Source organism: Bos javanicus, chromosome X (genome assembly GCF_032452875.1).
Source record: "Bos javanicus breed banteng chromosome X, ARS-OSU_banteng_1.0, whole genome shotgun sequence".
In the NCBI taxonomy this organism is placed as follows: domain Eukaryota; kingdom Metazoa; phylum Chordata; class Mammalia; order Artiodactyla; family Bovidae; genus Bos; species Bos javanicus.
The window spans coordinates 52,855,823-52,872,694 of NC_083897.1; the positions used below are offsets into that span (position 1 = coordinate 52,855,823).

Below are 16,872 nucleotides of genomic sequence, written 5' to 3' on the forward strand. Positions count from 1 at the left end.
TTCAATCCCTGGGTACTGAAGATCCCATGGAGAAGGAAATGGCAACCCACTCCAGTATTCTTGCCTAGAGAATCCGTTGGAGAGAGGAGCCTGGCAGGCTACAGTCCATAGAGTTGCAAAGAGTCGGACACGATTGAGCACACACACACCATATATATATATATATATATATATATATATATTTTTAATTTATAAATAAATATATTTATTTATATTATATATAATATAAATAAATATATTATATATATATAAATATATATATATTTATATATATATGGTGTGTGCGTATATATTTTTATATATATATATTTATATAATTTTGATTGGTTCATGTTGTTTTTTGGCAGAAACCAACGCAAAACTGTAAAACTATTTTCCACCAACTAAAAATATAAATAACATTTAAAAAATAGCTAAGAGAGCCTACCCTTTAACAAAAACTTGGAGAATATAAAAATAAAGCTGATTGAAAATTAAAAAAAAAGATAGGAAGCAGATCATGAAAGTCCCTCTAAGCCACATGAAAGACAACTCTGAGAACTATCAAGAGCCATTGAGTTTCTCCGTTATCTTGTTTGACTTTAAGGAAGATTATTTTAGCTGCAGAGTAGAAGATAGATTGGAAGTAGGGTGACCAGTCAGGAGGTTATTATTGTAGTCCAAGTGAGAGATGATTATGACTTGAGTTAGGGTAGTGGCAGTGAGAAGGATTTCAAGATTTGTTTATGTGATGAGAACAATAGGATCTGGGGATGAGTTAGGTATGGGGACAATTTCTGGTTTGCACTATTTGTATGCTATTCACTACGATGGACAACATTGGGGATAGAAGAGATTTGGAAGGCAGATGAAGTTTAATTTGGGAGAAGTTGAATTTGAAATAGTTGTGATCACTGAGGTGGGGATATCTAGTAGACATTAAATATATGAGCCTGAAGATCAGGAGAGAATTTAGGGTAAAGATTCAAGATTAAGAGTCATCAGGAGAAACAAGCCATGGAAATGGATGAAATAGTCCAAGGAGAATGTGTATACTGAAAAGGGATGAGGGCTAAGGATATTCCTAGGGCCTGGTTCTTCACTTCATTTGTATCACATTCTCTGAGAAGTGTTCCTTCACTAACTTACGTAAAATATCACCTCATCACTCTCTATTCCTTTACCCTGCTTTCATTTGGTAACACATTACAATTGCACATTATGTTACATATATGACCCGTTAGCTTTTAGGTTACTCTCAGATATTTACAATAGTATAATCAATAGGCATTACAGAGTTCAACCACTCAAAATTAAAAATTTTTCTCACATTCAATTTAAAGCTTCTTCATCCCCGTACCTCCAGTGCAGTTGACTGGAGATCCCCCAGATCTTCAATGAAGAAAAGTGACTTAGTCTGTTCTTTCACTCTCCTGGCTCCTTCCTGCCCTACTTGCTCTGCTGCTTCACGTTCCTCTAGTGTTGACAGTCCCAGTAGGTAGGAAGAGAGAGTCTTAAAGGGACTGCTACTGCTGCTAAGTCGCTTCAGTCGTGTCCGACTCTGTGAGACCCTATAGACGGCAGCCCACCAGGCTCCCCCGTCCCTAGGATTCTCCAGGCAAGAACACTGGAGTGGGTTGCCATTTCTTTCTCCAATGCATGAAAGTGAAAAGTGAAAGTGAAGTCCCTCAGTCATGTCCAACTCTCAGCGACCCCATGGACTGCAGCCCACCAGGCTCCTCCGTCCATGGGATTTTCAAGGCAAGAGTACTGGAGTGGGGTGCCATTGCCTTCTCTGCTTAAAGGGACAGTGAGGCTTAATTGAGTGGATCTTTGAGTGGATCTGGTGTAATCTGGCTATCAGTGCCCCAGCACTGCCTTTTCTTGCAATGTATTTTTGTGGTTTCTTCAGAGACTCCTTCACTTCCCATTCCCCTGGTGGACCTCCTCCCCGTGCCATTCCTGATGGGAACAATATACACTGACTGTCTTCCCCTATGGCTCTTGCTCACACAACTTTCTCCTCATGGGATCCTCATTTTTCTGCTGGAGTTGCCAGATACATTCTAAAGAAACTACCTGGCCCATAGAAAACATGGTCCCTTGGAAGTCTAGACCTCTCTCTTTGTCCTGCTGTTGTGAACAACTTCAACCAGTTTTCTGCCTTCAGTTTTCTTCAGGTAAAAGTCAAGCACAAGCTTCCCTTATTCAAACACCACAGGACATATGTTAAGTTCTCCCACGAACCCTTCCTGCTTTAGTGGCTACATAGGCAGGCCTAAACATTTCTGTAGTGCAGCAAGCCTTCAACCTGAGATTAAGATACCAGTCTCACCTCTTGAAAGGTTTACCTGAGACCTTTTTGCTTGCTTTCAACAGAGCTTCCCTGGCTCAGGTAGTAAAGAATCTGCCTGCAATGTGGGAGATGTGGGTTCCATCCCTGGGTTGGGAAGATCCCCTGGGAAGAGAATGGCAACCCAGTCCATTATTCTTGCCTGGAGAATCCCATGGACAGAGGAATTTGGTGGGCTACAGTCCATGGAGTCGCAAAGAACATGACTGAGTGACTAACATACTTAACAGGGGAACCATAGTGCCTTCTACTCCCATGAATCCTCTTAAACATTCTCTTTCCCTTCCTCGAATTAATTTCTAGAGTTCTCCTGGATGTAAGGGAGGTGACTGGTGAGTAATGATAATTGAAATACCAGTTTAGCTACCTCTTAGTACTTATTTGATGTGATTATTTATAACTGAGAAGCAATATAAAATACTAGTTAAGAACATAGACTCTGGAGCCATTTTTCAAATCCCAACTTAAACCATTTGACCTCTCTGTGCCTCAGTTTTTTTATTTGTAAAATGAGAGTAGTAATGGTATCTATATCACAGGATTTTTTTTGTGAGGACTAAATGTGTATGTGTGTGTCTTAGATTAATAGAATAGTAATTGGAATAATAGTAAGTGTGATGTGTGTTTGCTACTGTGCTACTATTTATTGTTCTTTGACTTAGAATGTAAGCTCCGTGTGTGCAAGATCTTTGTTTGTTTACTGCTGCATTTCCAGCTCCCAAAACCAATGTATTTAATAAGTACTAGTAAATGTTAGCAGAGAAGGCAATGGCAACCCACTCCAGTACTCTTGCCTGGAAAATCCCATGGACGGAGGAGCCTGGTAGGCTGCAGTCCAGGGGTCGCTAGCAGCAGCAGCAGCAGCAGCAGCAGTAAATGTTAGTGCCCACAGATTTCTCCTGAGTAAATGTGATGGTTAAGCCTTGAATGTTAAAGTGTGGGCAGACAAAGTGTGGTCTGAGAAGAGTAAGAAAGACAGAGAGAGGAGAACCAGGAAGCTATGATATTCCAGAAATGATAGGAGAGGAGGAGAGCTTCCCTGGCTCAGGCAGTGAAGAATCAGCCTACAATGCAGGAGACCTGGGATTGATCCCCGAGTTGGGAAGATCCCCTGGAGGAGGGCATGGCATCCTATTCCAGTATTCTTGCTTGGAGGATCCCATGGACATAGGAGCCTGATGGGCTACAGTCCATGGGGTTGCAAAGAGTTGGACATGACTGAGTGACTAACACTTTGTCACTTTCATAGGAGAACAGACTTAAATAAGTAAGAAGCGGGCAATAGCATCAAACATTGCTAGAGTGGCAAAGGAAAATAAAACACATAGGTCATTACATTTTGTAACAAGGCACCCCTATCTTTTGCTTTCATAGCCTGGTAAATAATGGATTTCCTTCCTTCAGAAATGCTTTTATGAGAATGAATGACCACTCAGAATAAATCTTTGAATAGTTCTTAAATGTTACCAACCCTCAAAGAATAAACCAGTCCTGCATTTATTTATTTTGGCCATAATCACAAAGGACCCATTCTCAATAAAATTCAGAACATTTAACCCTGATATCAACCCTCCTCTTGAATCAAACAGCAAAACCTGCTGTTAACATCTGCATTCAACTCCATGCCACTTCTTCTAAGAATGGCCTTCTCCCTTTTCCCTTCCCTCAACCCATCCTCTCTTTTCAAGAGTATAAGTAGTATATATAGAGAGCCCTTACAACTAATAATAAAAGACAAATAATCTGATTTAGAAATGGACAAAGGATTTAAATAGGCATTTCTTCAAAGAAGATATACCAATGGCTAGTAAATACATGAAAATGTGCTCAACATCTTTAGTTATTGCTGCTGCTGCTGCTAAGTCGCTTCAGTCGTGTCCGACTCTGTGTGACCCCATAGACGGCAGCCCACCAGGCCCCACCGTCCCTGGGATTCTCCAGGCAAGATCACTGGAGTGGGTTGCCATTTCCTTCTCCAGTGCATGAAAGTGAAAAGTGAAAGTGAAGTCGATCAGTCGTGTCTGACTCTTAGCGACCCCATGGACTGCAGCCTACCAGGCTCCTCTGTCCATGGGATTTTCAAGGCAAGAGTACTGGAGTGGGGTGCCATTGCCTTCTCCCTTTTAGTTATTAGGGAAGTGCAAATCAAAACTACAATAATAAACCCATTTCACATCCACTGGAATGTCTAATCAAAAAAAAAAAAAAAAAACCAATAATAACCACTGTTACCAAGGATGTAGACAAATTAGGACTGTCATACATTGCTGGTGGGAATGTAAAATGCTGTAGCCAATTGGGAAACCAGTCTGGCTATTTTTGAACTGTGGTTCTGGAGAAGTCTTTTGAGAGTCCCTTGGACAGCAAGGAGAATCCAACCAGTCCATTCTAAAGGAAATCAGTCCTGAGTATTCAATGGAAGGACCGATGCTGAAGCTGAAACTCCAATACTTTGGCCACCTGATGTGAAGAACTGACTCCTTAGAAAAGACCTTGACACTGGGAAAGATTGAAGGCAGGAGGAGAAGGGGATGACAGAGGATGAGATGGCTGGAAGGCATCGCTGACTCAATGGACATGAGTTTGAATAAACTCCAGGAGTTGGTGATGGACAAGGAGGCCTGGTATGCTGTAGTCCATGGAGTCGCAAAGAGTCGGACACGACTGAGTGACTGAACTGAACTGAACTGTGAGTGTCTGGGTTTGCTTGCATTGGACCCCTCACAATATTTGGTATAAGATTTAAGCACAGTATCCTTGGGGCAAACAAGGAGGCTCAAACAGAAATAGACAGCAGTTTGTAAGGCATGGAATCTGTGTAAATAGGCCGTTGACTAACTGTTTTGGTTCATCGTTTATGTTTGTCCCTGTGTATTTGTAGCTGGTTCGTGAGACTGTCTTAGAGTAAAGGAGTCAGATCCTAACATTCTCCTTAATAAGGTAGACCTTGGAGAGTAAGAAAGTGCATATACAGAAAGAAGTAAGAACACAAAATACTATTACTGAGGAACAAGGGGATTGGACTAAATATTTTATGAATTCTCTACTGGATAAAGGTATTTCCAGCTCTGCCAAAGACCACCTGCAAAGAAGAAGCAGAGAAGTGCTTGGTCTGAGTTCCCCACAGGCCAGGATAGGGAGTTGAACACTTTCATAGCCCAGGGCTGAGCAGCAGGCTTTGTGAGCTGAGTTGGCAAAGCCAGACAGAACAAAAGGATTTCCTTTTTGAAGTGGCTTCTTCACACTTCAGGCTGTAGGCAGGGTACTAAAGGACTAAAGTATGGAAGAAAAATAAGGGAGAGCCTGGAAGCTGAATTTTGCCATTTTGTCTGTTAGAATTAAAATAAATTTTTTTCCCTTTTAAAGTTTTTCCAAAAATTTTATATCATCAGTGCCATATTTGCTCATTATAAGAAAGTTGAAAATTAAAATTTAAAAAATATAGTTCAGTTCAGTCACACAGTCGAGTCCTACTCTTTATGATCCTGTGGACTGCAGCCTTCCAGGCCTCCCTGGCCATCACCAGGTCCCGGAGTTTACTCAAATTCATGTCCATTGAGTCAGTGATACCATCCAACCATCTCATCCTCTGTTGTCCCCTTCTGCTCCTGCATTCAGTCTTTCCCAGCATCAGGGTCTTTTCCAAGGAGTCAGTTCTTCACATCAGGTGGCCAAAGTATTGGAGTTTCAGCTTCAGCATCACTCCTTCCATTGAATGTTCATGATTGGTTTCCTTTAGGATGGACTAGTTGGATCTCCTTGCAGTCCAAGGGACTCTCAAGAGTCTTCTCCAACACCACAGTTCAAACACATCAATTCTTCAGGGCTCAGCTTTTTTTATGGTCCAACTCTCCCATCCATACATGACCACTGGAAAAACCCTAGCTTTGACTAGACAGACCTTTGTTGGCAAAGTGACGGCTCTCCTTTTTAATATGCTGTCTAGGTTGCCCATAACTTTTCTTCCAAGGAGCAAGTATCTTTTAATTTCATGGCTGCAGTCAACATCTGCAATGATTTTGGAGCCCCCAAAAATAAAGTCTGTCACAGTTTGTACTGTTTCCCCATCTATTTGCCATCAAGTGATGGGACCAGATGCCATGATCTTAGTTTTCTGAATGTTGAGTTTTAAGCCAACTTTTTCACTCTCCTCTTTCATGTTCATCAAGAGACTCTTTAGTTCTTCTTCCTTTCTGCCATGATGTGCTCTGCATATAAGTTAAATAAGTATGGTGACTATATATAGCCTTGACGTACTCCTTTCCCAATTTGGAACCAGTCTGTTATTCCATGTCCAATTCTAACTGTTGCTTCTTGACCTGAATACAGATTTCTCAGGAGGCAGGTCAGGTGGTCTGGTATTCCCATCTCTTTTAAGAATTTTCCGCAGTTTGTTGTGATCCACACAGTCAAAGGCTTTGGCATAGTCAATAAAGCAGAAGTAGATGTTTTTCTGGAACTCTCTTGCTATTTTGATGATCCAGAAGATGTTGGTAATTTGATCTCTGGCCTTTTCTAAAACCAGCTTGAACATCTGGAAATTAATGGTGCATATACTGTTGAAGCCTAGCTTGGAGAATTTTGAACATTACTTTGCTAGTGTGTGAGATGAGTACAATTATGTGGTAGTTTGAGCATTCTTTGGTATTGACTTTCTTTGGGATTGGAATGAAAACTGACTTTTTCCACTCCTTTGGCCACTGCTGAGTTTTCCCAATTTGCTGGCATATTGAGTGCAGCACTTTCACAGCCTCATCTTTTAGGATTTGAATTAGCTCAACTGAAATTCCATCACCTCCACTAGCTTTGTTGGTAGTGCTTCTTCCTAAGGCCCACTTGACTTCACATTCCAGGATGTCTGGCTCTAGGTGAATGGTCACACCATCATGATTAGTTGGGTCATAAATATCTTTTTTGTATAGTCCTTCTGTGTATTCTTGCCACCTCTTCTTAATATCTTCTGCTTCTGTTAGGTCCATACCATTTCTGTCCTTTATTGTACCCACCCATCTTTGCATGAAAAGTTCCCTTGGTATCTCTAATTTTCTTGAAGAGATCTCTGGTCTTTCCCATTCTATTGTTTGCCTCTATTTCTTTGCATTGATCACTGAGAAAGGCTTTCTTTTCTTTCCTTGCTATTCTTTGGAACTCTGCATTCAAATGGGTATATCTTTCCTTTTCTCCTTTGCCTTTCACATATCTATTTGTAAGGCCTCCTCAGACAACCATTGTGCCTTTTTGCATTTCTTTTTGGGGGGATGGTCTTGATACCTGTTTACTGTACAGTGTCATGAATCTACGTCCATAGTTCTTCAGGCACTCTATCAGATTTAATCCCTTGAATCTATTTGTCACTTCCACTGTATAATCATAAAGGGATTTTATTTAGGTCTCACTTGAATGGTCTAGTGGTTTTCCCTACTTTCTTCAGTTTAAGTCTAAATTTGGCAATTAAGAGTTCATGATCTGAGCCACAGTCAGTTCCGGTCTTGTTTTTGCTGACTGTATAGAGCTTCTCCATCTTTGGCTGCAAAGAATATAATCAATCTGATTTTGGAATTGACCATCTGGTGATGTCCATGTGTAGAGTTTTCTCTTGTGTTGCTGGAAGAGGGTGTTTGCTATGACCAGTGTGTTCTCTTGGAAAAACTCTATTAGCCTTTGCTCTGCTTCATTTTGTACTCCAAGGCCAAATTTGCCTCTTACTCCAGGTATTTCTTGACTTCCTACTTTTGTGTTCTAGTCCCCTATAATTAAAAGGACATCTTTTTGGGGTGTTAGTTCTAGAAGGTCTTGTAGGTCTTCATCGAACTGTTCAATTTAAGCTTCTTCAGCATTACTGGTAGGGGCATAGACTTGGATTACTGTGATATTGAGTGGTTTGCCTTGGAAACTAACAGAGATCATCCTGTCATTTTTGAGATTACATCCAAGTACTGCATTTCGGACTCATTTGTTGACTGTGATGGCTACTCCATTTTTTCTAAGGGATTCTTGCCCACAGTAGTAGATATAATGGCCATCTGAGTTAAATTCACCCGTTTTGGTCCATTTTAGTTTGTTGATTGCTAAAATGTGGATGTTCACTCTTGCCATCTTCTATTTGACCACTTCAAATTTGCTTCATTCATGGGCCTAACATTCCAGGTTCCTATGCAATATTGCTTTTTGTAGCATTGGACTTTACTTGCATCACCAGTTACATCCACAACTGGGTTTTGTTTTTGCTTTGGCTCTGTCTCTTCATTCTTTCTGGAGTTATTTCTTCACTGATCTCTAGTAGCATATTGGGCAACTACAGACCTGGGGAATTCATCTTTCAGTGTCCTATCTTTTTGCCTTTTTATACTGTTGATGGGGTTCTCAAGGCAAGAATACGGAAGTGGTTTGCCATTCCCTTCTCCAGTGCACCACGTTTTGTCAGAACTCTCCACCATGACCCGTCCATCTTGGGTGGCCCTACATGGCATGGCTCATAGTTTCATTGAGTTAGACAAGGCTGTGGATTAAAGATTTTTAATCTTATTGGATTAAAGATTTACTGAGCATGGCCCCGCCCATCAGAACAAGACCCAGTTTCCCCCTCAGTCATTTCCTCCCATCAGGAAGCTTCCATAAGCCTCTTATTCTTCTCCATCAGAGGGCAGACAGACTGAAAACCACAGTCACAGAAAAAATATAGTGTAAAAGAATATTTTAAAAAGAATGTGTATATATATATATATATATATGTATAATTGAATCACTTTGCTGTATAACAGGAATTAACAACAATGTAAATCAACTATACGTCAATAGAAATAAGAAAAAAAAAGTTGAAAATACAAAAAAAGGAGGAAAGCAAAAACTTCATTTTGTTATACCACCTAGAGACAGCCACTGTTACTATTTTCCGCATTTCTTTTTAGCCTTTTCCACTCATTTCCACTAATTCTTGTGATCATATCTTATATTAAAGTTGTATTATACTTTCAGGGCTTCCTTAGTGGCTCAGACGGTAAAGAATCTGCTTGCAATGCAGGAGACCTGGGTTCGATTCCTGGGCTGGGAAGATCCCCGGAGGAGGGCATGGCAACCCACTCCAGTATTCTTACCTGGAGAATCCCACAGACAGAGGAGCCTAGCAGGCTACAGTCCATAGGGTTGCAAAGAGTCGGACATCACTGAGCAAGTAAGTACAGCACATACTTTCAATTAATCCTAGAGTATAAACATTTTCCTGTCATTAGGAATTATGTGTAAATATCATTTTTATTGTTTATATAATATTCTGTGACTATACTATAAGTTACTTAACCTTTGAACCATAAGAATTTTTTTCAACATAATTAAGTTTTAAACAATTTTCACATAACATTAGAAAACAAATTCTATTCGAGTTCTCACAGACTATATAAACCAGGAGACACTGGAATATATCCAGGGACATAGAACAAGATGCAAAGATTCATGGTCTAAAGGTATTGAAATCATAGAGGGTCTGTTCTCTTATCACTGTGAATCATAAGGATTTTTTCTAGTATTTTATTATTCTAAGTAATACTGGGATTTACATCATTCTACAAAAATTTTGTGTACGTTTCTGTTTCCTTAGGAAACATTCATTCATTCATTATATGCAAATATTAGTGAGGACTTACTGTTTGCCAGGTACTATGCTTGGTGCAAAGTTTCTGCCTAGGGTGACATGTTGTCAGCTACTGAGATAAGGAGGAGGAGCAAATTTAAGGGAAAAGATGGTGGGTTCAGCTTCAGATGTGTTGAGTTTGAGACATCCAAGTGGAAATGTCAAGAAAGCAGAGCTTAGTGAAGAAGTCTGGATAGAGGTATAAAATTACAGATGTGGTCATATAGATGGTAATTCATGCCAAATGAGTGAAAGATCATACAGGGAAAGAGTATAGGTAGTCTAGTCCTGAGAATGTCCAGCTTTCAGAGGCTAGATAGCAGAAGTGGAATCTGCAAAAGAGACCGAGGAGAGGGCAAAGGGTTTGGAGGCAAAGCAAGAGTGCGGCATCATAGATGCCACAGGAAGACTTTCAAGGAGGAGGAAATGGTTAACAGTGTTAAATGTAGGGGGGAGGTCAAGCAAGATAAGCAGGGAAAACACTGCATTTATTTATTTAATATAGCTTTTCTGACACAGAGTTCATTGGTTGAGTATCTTGTTGAGCAGTTTCAGTGGAGTGTTGAGGGGAAGGAAGCCAAATTGCTGAGTAAGAAGGGGATAGAAATTGCCCATAAAGAGGAGCTAGAGAGGTACCTAGTGTGTAGGGAGGATTTTTTTCAAGGTGACAGAGACTTGAGCATGTTTAATTGCTGATGACAGATGGAAGGGACTTGAGCCTGGTTAATAGCTGATGAGAAGAATGAGGGGGTGTAGGGAGACTGGGGAGAGGAATCTATAATTATTGGGTAAATATAAACATTTTAATGTCTATTGATATATACTGCTCACATGCTTTCTAAAAGGGTTTTAAGCCAAAACACACTCCTCCTAGCAATTATGAAAGAGCTTGTTGTGTGGCCACTTTGTCTTCATTAAGTGTTATACAAACAAACAAACAAAAACTGTTGCTGAAGAGTTTCATTATGGTTCTAATTTACTCCATTTAGATTACTAGTGAGCTGAATATTTTAACCAGTTGTGTCTGTGTGTGAATTTAGTCTATGTCCTTTCCCCAAAACGTTTCTGTTTCGGACAGACACTTTTATTTGCCATAAAAAAACAAAGTCAAAGGATCAGAATAGCATCGTATTTTTTCTTCCCAAATTATATGGTCGAGAGTCTTCGCTTCTTAGAAGTACACAACAATTTGTGGCTCAGCTGAAGGGAAGAGAGACATGATGTATCATCTGAGAGAGGGACCACCTATGAAACCCAGGTCTAGTCAGACTCCTATGTCAGTCGTCAAGCTCCCTTTGCTAACCTGGGACCGCATCCCTCCAGTGCCTTAAGGATTTGGTCCTCAGAGCTCCCCTTCGGGTGGCGGGTGGCGTGGCCCCCTTTCATGGAGCCCGGAGTGCTGTGCGGCCCCTTTAAGAGTCCAGCTCCTCCCCGCTCCAGGGAAAGTTGCAGCTTTTTCCGCCTCCTGGGAGGGTGAGAAGGGCTGGCTGCCTGGAGCGGGGCTGCGGTTTTCCCGGAGCGGTAGACTCTTCCCTGAATCCGGCACTGGGACGTCTCACCCTCTCGTGGCACCTGTTGCAGGTGACAGGTAGGTCCATGGCCCACAGCCGTCCCTCTGCACTCGGTCTGGGACGCCTCCTGGGCCCCCAGCCGCTTTTCACTGCCTAAGCGCCCCCACCCCCATCTAGGGGACCTGCTCTCTTCCCTCCCCCCTCCCGGTCTCCCAGTCTCGCTTTGTCCGGAGCTTACCCTCTGTCCCTTGGCCCCGTCGGCCTGGGCGGACCGCACCCCCACGCTTTGACTCCCGTCAGCTTGGGCGGTCCCTCCCCACCACTTTGTTTTACCTTTTTTTTTTTTAATTAATTTTATTTTATTTTTAAACTTTACATAATTGTATTAGTTTTGCCAATATCAAAATGAATCCACCACAGGTATACATGTGTTCCCCATCCTGAACCCTCCTCCCTCCTCCCTCCCCATACCATCCCTCTGGGTCGTCCCAGTGCCTTAGTCTCCAAGCCCTTTCCCCGGCCCTTCCGTCGACTCCGAGGGCTGTTCCCGTCGGGCTCTGCTTCCTCCAGTGTGGACGGCTTTTCCCGCCCTCGGGAACCGGGGCCCCTCCCGGGAGCTGGCCCTAGTTGGCAGGGGAGGGGCTGATCTCCTAGCGGGAACTACGCCCTCCCAGGCGTCGAGTCACCTTTTCTGCGGTGTCTGGGCTCCGCATTGCTTCCGGACCTCGGCCCTCACGGCGTCCACTTCCCTGGTCTCCGCGGATCCACCGCAGGTAAAGGCTGGAGGCTGGTTGGCCCCTAGTCCTGCTTCAGTGGGCACCCTCTGCGCTTGGGGCTGAGGACCTGGCTGTGTGCTCTGGAGCTGAACCTCTTTATCTTGCCACCCTTAGGCTTCCCTGGTGGCTCAGCAGTAAAGAATCTGCCTGCCAATGCAGGATCCCTGGGTCGGGAAGATCCCCCGGAGAAGGGAATGGCAACCCACTCCAGTATTCTTGTCTGAGAAATCCCGTGGACAGAGGAGCCTGATGGGCTACAATCCATGGGGTCGCACAAGAGTCTGACACGACTTAGCCACTAAAGGACAACTTACAGCGGTCAGCGAGGTACGCTTCTGAAGGAGGGTCCTCAGAGCCTTCAGAAGGGACATAGAACATTTCCATCTGTGATGGTTTGTAAAGGGGTAGAAAAGATGTCCCTCCAACCCTTAACGTTGAATAAGATGGTTGGAATTTTGGGTGCTAAAATCATTGGGTTAGAATTTTGGTGACTGGAACAGGTCATGTTTCTAATTAACCAAACTTTTCTTCCTGAAGTATCCTGCCTGCTTCTCCAAGACCAGAGGACCTAGCGTTCCAGAATACTGCTTTGGGCAGGGTTGATCCTAGACCTTGTACATTTGTTGCAGAAATTAGTCTTCAGTACATATTGTACCTCTTGGCTTCTTTTCTGCTTTCAGCTCCCCACCCCTCATAAGTCCATTAATTTTAAGGTGTTAATGGTCTTATGTGTTTACCCGATGGTCTGTGGAGAGAACAATGGTTAATGCAAAGAGCTGAGGCCCTAATGAAGTTTTTGGCTGTAGTTGTTGGGTGTTTTTTTTTTTTTTTTTCATCTGTTGGGAATTCTAATATTAAAAGACCACCAACTTGGCTTGTGAGACTTTTCCTGGCAGGGGATGAACATTTCTGATAGCACAATTTCAGGTGCCTCTCACTAAGTCAGAGCAGTGAAATGGAGTTTGGAGCCCTGTTCAGGGACTGTGAGTGTATGTGACATTTCTGATTGATGCTTTCTGAGCTTTTCCCCTTAAAGCTGCTACTAATCAGGGTTGTTAGAATCCATTGAGCCAGGCACTGTGAGAAGTTCTTTATATAATTACCTCACATAATCGTAATGTTAACTATATGTGTGAGGTACCACAATTATAAGCCTGAAAGCTCAGGCTTCTCTGGTGGCTCAGCAGTAAAGAATCTGCCTGCCATTGCAGGAGACATGGGTTCGATCCCTGGGTCGGGAAGATTCCAGGGAGAAGGAAATGGCAACCCACTCCACTATTCTTGCCTGGGAAATCCCACTGACAGAGGAGCCTGGCAGCCTAATATTCCGTGGAATGGCAAAAGAGTCAGATATGACTTAGTGACTCAACAACAACATAATGAAAGGGGGACTCTGAGAGTTTAAGTACCTTGTCTCAGATCACCCAACTGATTAGGGCCAGAGCTGGGTCATCTGACTGCAGCTGAGCTGTATTCTTCTCCCCTATCATACCAACTCTGCTGTCTTAGATTTTTCAGTTCAGTTCAGTTCAGTCACTCAGTCGTGTCCGACTCTTTGCGACCGCATGAATTGCAGCACGCCAGGCCTCCCTGTCCATCACCAACTCCCGGAGTTCACTCAGACTCACGTCCATCGGGTCAGTGATGCATGCAGCCATCTCATCCTCCATCGTCCCCTTCTGCTCCTGCCCCCAATCCCTCCCAGCATCAGAGTCTTTTCCAATGAGTCAGCTCTTCGCATGAGGTTAGGAACACTAAATAGCTCACAGATGAGGGCTAAGTGATGAAAAATTTCCCTTCCAAGTTGAAGCCTAAGTTTTGGTCCTTGATTCCACCTCAGAGGGACTGCAGAGACTTTGGAGCACTTACCTCACTGATGGCTCACCCACTTCACTTCCACTGTGGGAATGCTTGCCACATTGCCACTATAAGCACATCCCCCCAACCCAGCCCCATGTACCCAGGTGAGTGAACCTCCAGGGCTATCTGCTCAGAGGGAATTGTCCTAAAGTTAGAGAAGGTGACCCTTGATTCTAGGGATGTGTGCCTGGCTCAATTTTTTCCTTTTCCACTAGGTAGGGTGTGGAAAGTGGTAAGGATTTCCCAACAGCCAGGCCAGAATGTCTGAGGCTTAGTGTGGGCTTGTTTTATCATGGAATGGATGGATTACCTTAGGGAAGAACAGTCCATGAGAAAATTTCTCTCCTGATCCCATCTCTGGGTCTTTGCTTAAAGTACTCTTTTTTTTTTCTCTCTCTCTTTTCTCTCTCTTTTTTTTCCCTGAAGCGATAACTTTGTCACCTGTACCCACTTCCCTGCCATTAATTCCTATTCATCAAGATTTAGCTCTAAAGTCACCTCCTTTGGGACAACCTTACTGAACACACAGTTCCTTCCCCTAAGCAGAATTTCCAGTTATTCTCTGTTCTAAAACTCTTTGTTTACACCTCAGGAAAATCTCTTAAAACTTCTCTCAGTTGATTTTCCTGGAAAAGGAAATAACAACCCACGACAGTTTTCTTGCCTGGAAAATCCCATGGACAGAGGAGCCTGGCAGGCTACAGTCCATAGGGTCAAAACATGACTAAGTGACTGAGTACGTGCTGACCACAGTTGGTTTTCCATCTCGAAGGTTGTAATCTAAGACAAGGTCTAGATCTTGGAGCTCCCTTTGTCTTGAGCACAAGAGATTAACAAATATTTGCACAAGGACCTGGGGATACCATCCCTTCAAGGGTCCTTCAAGGGCCTTAGGTCAGGTGATGATGGGACTGAAGTACAGAAGACGCTTTTTTGAGGCACTTGAATCTACAGCTAGGACTTTGTACTTAAATGTCACCTTAGTGAGGTCATCCCTAAACACCCTAATTAAACTTATTTAAATAAGTTTTAAAGTTTTAAGTCCTTCCTTGAACATTCTGTTGATATATGCCCCTTCCCTACCTTATTACTCTAATGTAATATTTTGTGTATTTTATTCATTTTTCTTTCTTGTTATTCTTTTTCTTTTCTTGTTTTCTTTCTTATTCATTTTTCTTTTCTTCTCCCTCCATAGTGTAAGTTCTATGTGGGCAGAGATTGCTGTCTGTTTCATTCACCAGTGGACCCCAGCATCTGTAACAGAGCCTGGCACATTGTAGGTGCTTGCTAATATTTGTTAAATAAATTAATATATGACATCACCATTGTAGGAATTGGCACTCTTTTATGTTCTCCGGGGCCAGAAACTTAAGTGTCCTCAGTCTGCCCCAGGCCCAGTTCTCATACAATTCTGCTTTGTGATTGCACGCCTGATGACAACTTTGACCTCCTTGGAAGTACTTCCTCTCTCTCTCTCTTTTTTTTTTTTTTATGGCATGAGTCTCTGGATGGAAACTTCTAAAATTTAAGGTGGAAATGTTAAGATGCTGTGCTTCTTGTGGTCCGCACTAGGAAGAGGGGTATGGCTTGTCAGATGTCTTAAGGCCTTTATCCAGTGAGCTCAGTAAGAAGCTGGAGAAAGTTGCTGTGTGATAGGGAAGTGAACAGCTCACAAGAATAAAAGATGGCCTAACAAATTAAGGTTCTGGCTTCAAGTCACTCTTAGCCTTTTAGGCATGATGTGTTTATTGGATTATTAACTTTATGAAAAACCCATTGCTGATTACTGCTTGTGTGGTACTTGACAGGTTTTATACTAGGAGAATTATACCATGTGAGGGAACCACTATGTAACAGGAAAGGAAAAAAGTACTGTTCTATTTAAATGTTTCAAAACATTCAGAAAAAAAAAAAATAAGGCTAGAATCTTTCCAAAGACAGGCTGGAAGGAGTTGGACTCTTGATACGCTGGTAAATATGTGATTCTCCACCATTTAATGAATGATAACTTCTCTGAAACTGGTTTGTACAAAAAACTTCTGCCCAACCTCTTCTGCTCAATTTTTCTCCTCAACTTCTCGATATAGTGTAGTGACCCAGGGCTCAGTCCATGGACTTTTCTCTATCCAGAATCTTTCTAGAAACATTCATCCAGCCCAATGGTTTTAAATACCCTCTGTCACTCCAAAATTTATGTCTCTGTCCCAAGCCTTTCTTCTAAGCTGCAGCCTCATAGATCTAATGAGCTATTAAGCATTCCTACTTGGCTATCAAATAGGCATCTCAAACTTAACATGGCCAAAACAATACTCCTTAAAAAAATTTTTTTTATTGACATATAGCTGTTTTACAACGTTGTGTTAATTTCTGCTGTACAACAAAGTGATTCGGGTATACATATATATAGTTATGTATACATACATATATATATATTTATACAGTTATATATATAGGCGCACACACACACATTATTTTTGGCCCTGCCACACAGCTTATGGGATCTTAGTTCACAGACCACAGATTGAACCCATGCCCTTGACATTGAAAGTGTGCAGTCCTAACCACTGGACCACCAGGGAATTCCCTATGCATTATTTTTTTAAACATTCTTTCCGCTATGGTTTATCATAGGATAATTGAATATAGTTCTCTGCTACATAGTAGGTCCTTGTTGTTTATCTATCCTCTATATACTGGTTTCGGAGAAGGCAATGGCAGCCCACTCCAGTACTCTTGCCTGGAAAATCCCATGGACGGAGGGGCCTG

The 16,872-nt window shown here is 42.3% G+C and overlaps 1 protein-coding gene across 9 annotated transcripts in view; it reads left to right on the forward strand.

The window, feature by feature from the left end:
* SYTL4 (synaptotagmin like 4) overlaps window positions 1–16,872 on the forward strand; it is a 95,998-nt gene that overhangs the window by 19,187 nt on the left and 59,939 nt on the right. For 3 of the 9 annotated variants that reach the window (XM_061409235.1, XM_061409228.1, XM_061409229.1), the window contains one exon: window positions 9,308–9,503. The gene's annotated coding sequence lies outside the window, so the exon portion shown is untranslated. Of the gene's footprint in view, window positions 1–9,307; window positions 9,504–9,625; window positions 11,548–11,575; window positions 12,244–12,360; window positions 12,574–16,872 lie in introns of those variants that run through there. The other 6 variants (XM_061409231.1, XM_061409232.1, XM_061409233.1 and 3 more) reach the window with 5 other exon arrangements.